Source organism: Corylus avellana, chromosome ca7, assembly GCF_901000735.1.
Source record: "Corylus avellana chromosome ca7, CavTom2PMs-1.0".
NCBI lineage: Eukaryota > Viridiplantae > Streptophyta > Magnoliopsida > Fagales > Betulaceae > Corylus > Corylus avellana.
The window spans coordinates 12,047,202-12,056,200 of record NC_081547.1 but is presented as its reverse complement, the minus strand read 5'-3'; positions in this window follow the sequence as shown (position 1 = coordinate 12,056,200).

Genomic DNA, 8,999 nt, shown 5'->3' with positions numbered 1-8,999 from the left:
GCCACAGTGACCGGTTAGGTGCCTTTTTCCTTGCACTGTTGTATTGTTGTTTCCCACACACTGAGGACATTGTGCACTTTAAGTTGGGGGGTGTGGGCATATACCTGATAGTTCTGAGCATGCAATTGATTTTCCTATTATGATTTGAAATTCATTGATGGGCTTAATAGGACAAACACATGATCACTTGATTAAAGGAATTAAAATTGCATTACTTTCATTGGTAGCATGAAATATTACTTGCTTCAATTTGATTTTCACAAGCACACTAGCATGTAGTCTGTGGGGCATAAAATCTGGAATCAATAATGTCTGGTTTTAATTTCGGAATGTAGTTGGGCAACTTATTGGGAAAACGACCTTGGTTTGATTGTATAAAAAAAATAAAAAATAGCTTAGCTTTGTAGCCTTGTTGACCCGAGTTAGTAAGTCCTTAGGGGTGTCTTTACACCTAATGCCCTAAAACCATCTGGTTTGGGAGTCATTGGCCTAACGCTCGATACATGGGTCAATTAGAAAGCTTAAGGGAGCTAAGTGTTTAAACAAAAAAAAAATAAAAATAAAATAAAAATAAAAAATAAAAATAAAAAAAGAATAAAGGGAAATTTTTTTCCTTGGTTGTTTATCCAATAAGAAGTCCAATGAATTTTGAGTATTGATCCATGCATGATTGAGATTAGTTTTGAAATCCCTTGACTATTTGTTAAGTTCACATACATTAGTTGAATCTTGTAATATCTCATAATTGCCTTGATTGAAGCAAAGTTGTAATTTCCTGAAATTGTGAAGATGGTGTTTGTTTTATTAAGCCTGTTAATGACTGAGAACCATGGTGTACATGATATTGCATTTTTTAGAACTATATGGGTATAAAATGTTTGAGGGTATCATTCCTGGAAAACCCTCACGAGACTTCACTCGTCCACTAGGGAATTCCTAGGGGTTTAAAAGGCTTGTTGCATACGCTAAATGCAACCGTACATCCCACGAAAGCTGGATTTATCTTTTTATTTTCAGTTGATTTTCTATTTTGTATTGCTAAGGGACTAGCAATATGTAAGTTGGGGGGTGTGATAAGCGCTGAATGTTGCACATTCAAGCCCCTTAATTTACATATGTTAATTCCTTAGCGTTGTTATTTGTTTGATTTTGTTTTGTTTTTATGTTTCAGGTCTTATTCGACAAACCATTGGAAAATTGGCTTAAAAGACAACAATTGGAGCATTCTGGATCTAGGATTGATCGCAGCACTCCTGGGATCGAGCGCACCTGCGCTCGAGCGTCTGCGGCCAAGGATCGAGCGCATTTGTGCGCTCGCGCGCATATCAGCTAGGATCGAGCGCATTCGTGCGCTCACGCGCATATCAGCTAGGCTCGAGCGCACTGCGCTTGAGCGCACAAGACCTCGGATCGAGCGCACTCGGGCGTGTACAGCACGGAAGAAGTCCTTCTCTAGCATGGGCTTGGATTTCAGTCTCCCAATTGGACTGGGAGATTGACTTCCAATTTTATGAGGATTTCTAGGGTTTTAAGGTTTTCCAATTCCCTAGAAATAGGGTTCTAAATATTGTAAGCAGACACACCGCCTCTTAGAGCTAAAATTTCAGTAAATTGTCTGTGGTGCCTAGAAGATCATGAGCAGCTAAACCCAATTGTGGGGTATTGATGTAGCCTTTTCCAAGCACAATGGTTTGATTGTATTTAATTTCTAGTTTTCAATATATGCATGTTGATTGTATAACTCTGAGGATTGCTACAATTGATTTCTACTCTTTATATTAAATGCAATTGTTCTTTAATTCCAATTCAATATTAGTGAAATCATTATCTTGTCTTAAAAATTATTTACTATTATTGAACTCAAATTATTCTTATTTTCTGTGATTATAAGGATGATGGTTATACAATGGTTCTTAATTGACATGTAATCAATAGGGATAGATAGACCATGCCTAGGAAAGACGGATTGTACTACAGCCTAGTTTAGTGTAATTTAGGTAGACGATCTGTGCCAACCAAAGATGGATTATGCTATTTTGTTGATTATATGAAATTATTTGCACATGTTTTCTTGTTTAAATTATAACATGCATAAATTGAGTTGCTAGAATTAAATATGGTTAACCATTGATGTCCGGATTGTGATGAAGTCAATACCCTACTCTCTCTCTCATATATTTACTCCCTTTACTCAGTTTATTTTATGCACTTTAAATTCACACAAACAATTCACTCCCTTCTAATTAAGTTAACTTTGATCTCTTAATTTTGATAATTAAATCCCTCCAGTCCTTGAAGTTCGACACCCTCAATATAGCCCTATCCTACGGGATTCGTTCTATTGCGAGTGGTAATTTTATAATTGATATTTTTGGTCACAAAAATACCACATCACGTACAATAGTCGGGGAATCGTGTAACGACCTCAACAAATCGGCATTGCATTACAAGTCCCTCGAGACAGCGCCAACCCTGTTGAGAATAGGTAATATCTTAGGTAGACCATATATGATAGTTATGACATATTAAAACATTAGTTTTTTGCATTAAAACACTTGGGCTATTGCCGATGGAAGTACACCTCTTTCTTTCAACAAAACAATATTTTGTTGATGTATCAACAGAGACAATACCTCTTGCAAATCTTTGTCAAACTATACGTTTACTTTTGCTCAATAATAACTAGCTCATGTCGTACCCAATTGTGAGGTTTACTTACTAAGTCTTTAGACTTATGCAGTTATTACATCTTGTAGGAAACCTCTTCCTAGGAATAGAGGAGTCTCGAGGTTGCCACTACAGAATTGTTTAAGATAGAGATCTTCACATTGTTACCAGGTTTGATCAACTCATTATTTCTATTAGTTGCTTTGTGTCTAAATTTCGAGGATAATATATGTTTCCTTTATGGTTATTAGATTTCTCAGATTTATCTCATATTCCTATGCTTTAACTCTAATGATGCTTAGATTGGCGGCTTCCCAGTTAGTTACTAGTTAGCTATATTGGGGTAATTGCTAGTAACCCTACCAGATTGGTGAAGGCCAGATTTGGGGGCGTTACAGTGGGCCACCCGAGATCAGACTAAGTTGGATTGCTAGTGTTATGGACAGTAGCATGCAATATCTAGGACACCGGTATTGTATTACAGGTCTCGTGGGATAACAGCAGCCTTGTTGAGAATGGGTAATATCTCAGGTAGACCATGTATGATAGTTATGACCTATTAAAGCATTAATTTTCTGCATTAAAAATTATAGGTGATTTTTGCTGAGATTTCACCTACACCTCTTAGAAATCAAAACTATACTTTTATGGTGTAATAATAGAGGCAATCCTTCATTTGCTTACAAGAAAAAAATACATGTTTACTGATGTGGTATTTTTGTGACCAAAAATATCAATTAAAAATAACCACTCGCAATAGGACGAATCTTTGTAGGATACGGCTATATTGAGGGTGTCGAACCTCAAGGACTGCAGGGATTTAATTATCAAAATTTAAAAAATCAAAGTTAACTTAATTAAAAGAGAGTGATTGTTTGTGTGAATTTAAAGTGCTTAAAATAAACGGAAATAAAAAGAGTAAATATATGAGAGAGAGAGAGTAGGGTATTAATTTCACCACAATCCGCACACCAATGGTTAACCATATTTAATTCTAGCAATTTTTTATATGCATGTTATAAATTAAACAAGAAAACACATGAAAATAATTTCATGCAATCAACGGAATAGCATAACCCATCTTTGGTCGGCACGGATCGTCTACCTAAATTACACTAAACTAGGGTGTAGTACGATCCATCTTTCCTAGGTATGGTCTATCTAACACTATTGATTACATGCCAATTAAGAACCATTGTATAACCAACATTCTTATAATCACAGAAAATAAGAATGATTTGAGTCAATAATAGTAAAATAATTTATAAGACAAGATAATAATTTTACTAATATTAAATTGGAATTAAAGAACAATTGCATTTAATATGAAGAGCAGAAATCAATTGTAGCAATCCTCGTAGTTATACAATCAACATGCATAAATAGAAAAACTAGAAATTAATTACAATCAAACCATTGTGCTTGGAAAGGGTTACATCAATACCCCACAATTTGGGTTTAGCTGCTCATGCTCTTCTAGGCTTCACAGACAATTTACTGAAATTTTGCTCTAGAAAGCGGTGTGCTTGTTTACAATATTTAGAGCCCTATTTATAGGGGTTTAAAAAACCCTAAAACCCTAGAAATCCTTAAAAAATCGGCAGTTAGTCTCCCAGTCCAATTGGGAGACTGAAAACCAAGCCCAAGCTGGAAAAGGAGTCTTGCCGTGCACTGTACGCCTGTGTGAGCTCAATCCAAGATAATGTGCGCTCGAGCTTAGCTTTTGTGCGCACGAGCGCATTGCGCTCGATCCCTGGCCGCAGACGCTCGAGCGCAGGTGCGCTCGATCCCAAGGGTACTGCGATCGATCCTAGCTCCGGAATACTCAATTTGTTGTCCTTTTAAGCCCAATTTCCAATGGTTTGTCACATAAGACCTGAAACACATAAACAAAACAAAATCAAACAAATAACAATGCTAAGGAATTAACATATGTAAATTAAGGGGCTTGAATGTGCAACATTCGGCGCTTATCACACCCCCCCAACTTACATATTGCTAGTCCCTTATCAATATAAAACATAAAATAAATTGAAAATAAAAAGATAAATCCAGCTTTCGTGGGATGTATGGTTGCATTTAGCATATGCAACAAGCCTTGTAAACCCCTAGGAGTTCCCTAGAGGACGAGTGAAGTCTCGTGAGGGTTTTCCAGGAATGATACCCATAAACATTTTCTAACCATGTAATTCCTAATAATGCAATCTCATGACCATCATGGTTCTCAGTCATTAACAGGCTTAATAAAACAAACACCATCTTCACAATTTCAGGAAATTACAACTTAGCTTCAATCATGGCAATTATGAGATTCTACAAAATTCAATTAGTGAATGTGAACTCAACACATAGTCATGGGATTTCAAAACTGTCTCAATCATGCATGGATCAATACTCAAAATTCATTAGACTCCCCATCGGACACCCCTAAGGACTTACTAACTCGGGTCAAAAAGGCTACAAAGCTAAGCTACTTTTCTTCTTCTTTTCTTTTTTTTTTTTTTTCAATCAAACCAAACTTCTCACTTTTTGACGCGAACACTCACTGCTTAATGAGGCAAGAGGTCCGGTTACTTGTGGAAAGTTTAAAACGATTTTGTTTTTTTTAAAAAAAAAAAAAAAAATTATGCCAAGGTCATTTTCCCATTAAGTTACCCAATTTATTCCAAATATTGAAACCAGATAGTATTGATTCTAGATTTTATGCCCCACAGACTACATACTGGTGTGCATGTGAAAATCAAATTGAAACAAGTAATATTTCATACTGCCATTGAAAGTAACACAATTTTAATTCCTTAATCAAGTGATCATGCGTTTGTCATATTAAGCCCATAAATGAATTTCAAATCACAACAGGAAAATCAATTGCATACTCAAAACTAACATGTATGCCCACACCCCCCAACTTAAAATCCACAATGTCCTCAGTGTGTGGAAAACAACAATAAAACAGTGCAAGGGATAAAGGCACCTAACCTGTCACTGTGGCGCAGAGGAAGATGCCCCTGAAGCAGGTGGCAACCGTGCTAAAATGGAGTGCAACAGTTCTTGCTGGGCTTCAAACCATTCATCTGCCCGGTGCCTGTCCTCCGCCCTCTGGGTAGCAAGCTTAGATCAGAGCTCTTGCAGTTCTTTCTGGAGCGACTCATACTGTGACATGGTGATAGTAACGGTCGGTGCCGCTCCTGCTCTGTCGACCGGCTCATCTGCATGTGTCTCATCGGGTACAGGTCCATCAGCTTCCCTAACGACCTCAGCTGCTGCGGGCTCCCGACGCCGTCTTGGCATGTGGGAATAACTCTGGTTCCACTGAATCAGGCCAAACTGGGGTGTGCAGAGATCGGCCCATCAGCGGGTGTACCCTCAATGCCGAGGGTTTGCAGGATCTGGGTGCGCCTCACAATCGCCCCGTCCGATAACTTATGTATCTAATCCCAAATGAGCTGGGGGATGGAAATCCAAAAGCTTCTCTGAAAGGCATAGAGGGCCGCAAGGAAGGGGCCTCGCCTTTAAGTATTGTGTCCAAAGGGACACACATTCCGCAGCAAGATGAAGTCCACACACCATAGGCGGGAAGGCAGTAGGACCTTGCTTGTATAGTTGCGGAGGTCGTCAATGTAACGGCCACGGCAAATGTCGTCCACAATATATTGCAAGGTGAGATCGGTCGGTAGGTCGGAGTACCGAGGTGAACCATCTCGGGCCAAAATGTCGGACGGGAACTCATGAGAACACTGCAAAGCAGCAGCAATGTCTTTGGCGGTCAGCTCAACGTCTAAGCTCACCACTGATGAAAAGAGGACGCCCAGCCGAGTACAATCAAAAGTGAGGTGGGCATAAAATTCCCGGACCAGCCCTTCGTAAGCAACGGGGCTGACGGGCTGGAACAGGGCAGTGAGGCCGCGGCGTTGACATTCTTTGACCGCCCACTTTGTTGCTTGGAGAGCTCTGAAAAAAATAGTGCTCAGCGACAAAGAGGTCCGAAGATGAAGCTTCATTGCTTCCGAGCATGGTAATATCGGCTGGGGATGGGGAGCCTGGTGTCTGAAACAGCAAGGAAGAAATTTGCTGGATGTGGGCCAGCGTGTCGAAAAGCATAGCTAGGCTTAAGATTGAGGAGCAATTTCGAACGCAGGTGGGCCTTTGCAGAATGAAGGTGGTTGAAAACCACTTGGATGAGCTACTATTGCAAAAAATAAAACATAATCTGAGCGGTCTGTAGACCACGGGCTGTGATTCTAAAAAAATGGTAATAAATTTGCGGTGGGAGGTATTTTGGCAGGGTGGGGTAGGAGAAAATTAAGTGGGGGGAAGGGAAAGAGAATGTGGTGGGTGGTTGGTGGTAGGGAATTGTGGTGGCAGGGAGGGGTGGTGAGTGAGGTGGTGGGGAAGAGATCTGATTGGTGGGAGTGTATATGGCAGAGGCGACGGTTGGAGTAGGTGGGTGTAGAGGCTGTGCTTGGAAGTAGAAGGGCATGGGGGAAATAAGGGGGTTTCGTGACCTAAAAAGGTCACGCGAGGTCTCTGGACAAGTGCGCTTAAGCGGCACTAGCATGCGCTCGATCGCACTTGCGCAGAGGATCGAGTGGAGTGGCAGGGGTACACTCGAGCGGCACTGAAGGTACGCTCGAGCGTACTCGTGCTAGTGTGTGCTAAGTGGAGAGCGTTTGTGCTCGATCTGACGCAAGGTGGGCTTGAGCGTAGGCCCATGTTCTGGGATCGAGCGCATAGTGGGTGAGCTCGAGCCCAGGGTGTCAGTGCCCTAATCAAAAAAATAGACGGGATCTGTCAAATCGACGGATTCAACGTCTGTACCTGGTTCGAAGTGCTGGATGCAGGGCTTCAACCTTTGACCGTTAACCTTGAATAGAGTGCCATCCTTTGGGTACTGCAGCTCGACGGCGCCATGGGGCGACACCGAGGTGACTATGAAGGGGCCGTCCCATCTGGAGCGGAGCTTTCCAGGGAAAAGTCGGAGTTTGGAATTGAAGAGCCATACTTTCTGGTCCAGTACAAACGTGTTGGGAAGATATGTTTGTCATCAAGAGCCTTAGTCCGCTCCTTGTAAAGGAGAGCACTATCATATGCATCTCGCCGCAGCTCGAATTCTGTCAATTGAAGTTTCCGATGGGGACCAGCTGCTTGCATGTCGAAATTGAACTGCTTGATTGCCCACATAGCCATGTGTTCTAATTCCTCAGGGAGGTGACACGCCTTGCCATATACCATCCTATAGGGAGACATTCCAATGGGAGTTTTGTAAGCTGTGCGGTAGGCCCATAATGCATCAGTGAGGCGCAAGGACTAATCCTTTCGGTCTGGCCTAACCGTCTTCTCCAGAATATGCTTAATTTCCCTGTTAGACACTTGCACTTGGCCACTTGTTTGAGGATGGTAGGGAGTGGCTACCTTATGCGTGACAGAGTACTTGAGAAGCAAGGCCGTGAAAAAGTGGTTGCAAAAGTGTGTACCTCCATCATTGATGATAGCCCGAGGAGTACCAAATCTGCTGAAAATGTTGGCTTGTAGGAACTTCACCATAACCTTGTGATCATTTGTCTTTTGTTGCAATGGCTTCTACCCACTTAGAGACATAGTCCACTCCGACCAAAATATACTCATACCCACAAGACAGGAGAAAGGGTCCCATGAAGTCGATACCCCAGACATCAAAAATCTCGACAATAAGGATGGGGTTCAATGGCATCATGTCCCTCCGAGACATAGCTCCTAGGCGATGACATCTCTCACAAGTTCGGCAGTATTCATAGGCATCTTTGAACAAGGTGGGCCATGTGAATCCGCATTGTAGAACCTTGGCTGCTGTCTTCTTGGCACTGAAGTGTCCTCCATAAGCTAGAGAATGACAAAAGGAAAGATGCTGGAAAATTCACTCTCAGGGACACAACGTCGGTTGATCTGATCAGCACAATACTTGAACAACTCTGGATCTTCCCAAAAATATAATCGAACTTGCTTGAAGAAGCAGTCCTTATCTTGCTTAGACCAGTGAGAAGGAATCCATCCTGTAGCTAGATAATTGATAATGTCTGCATACCACGGTGGATTTCTCGGAGTGACTTCAAATAATTGCTCATTTGGGAAAGAGTCATGAACTGGAACTGGCTGGGGTGTCTCAAATAAAATTCTTGACAAATGGTCAGCAACAACATTTTCAGTGCCCTTCTTCTCCCGAATCTCAATATCAAATTCTTGCAGAAGTAGTATCCAGTGGATCAACTGAGGCTTTGTTTCCTTCTTGGCCAGCAAATGTCGTAGAGCAGCATGATCAAAAAAGATGATAACCTTTGATCCTAGAAGGTATGAGC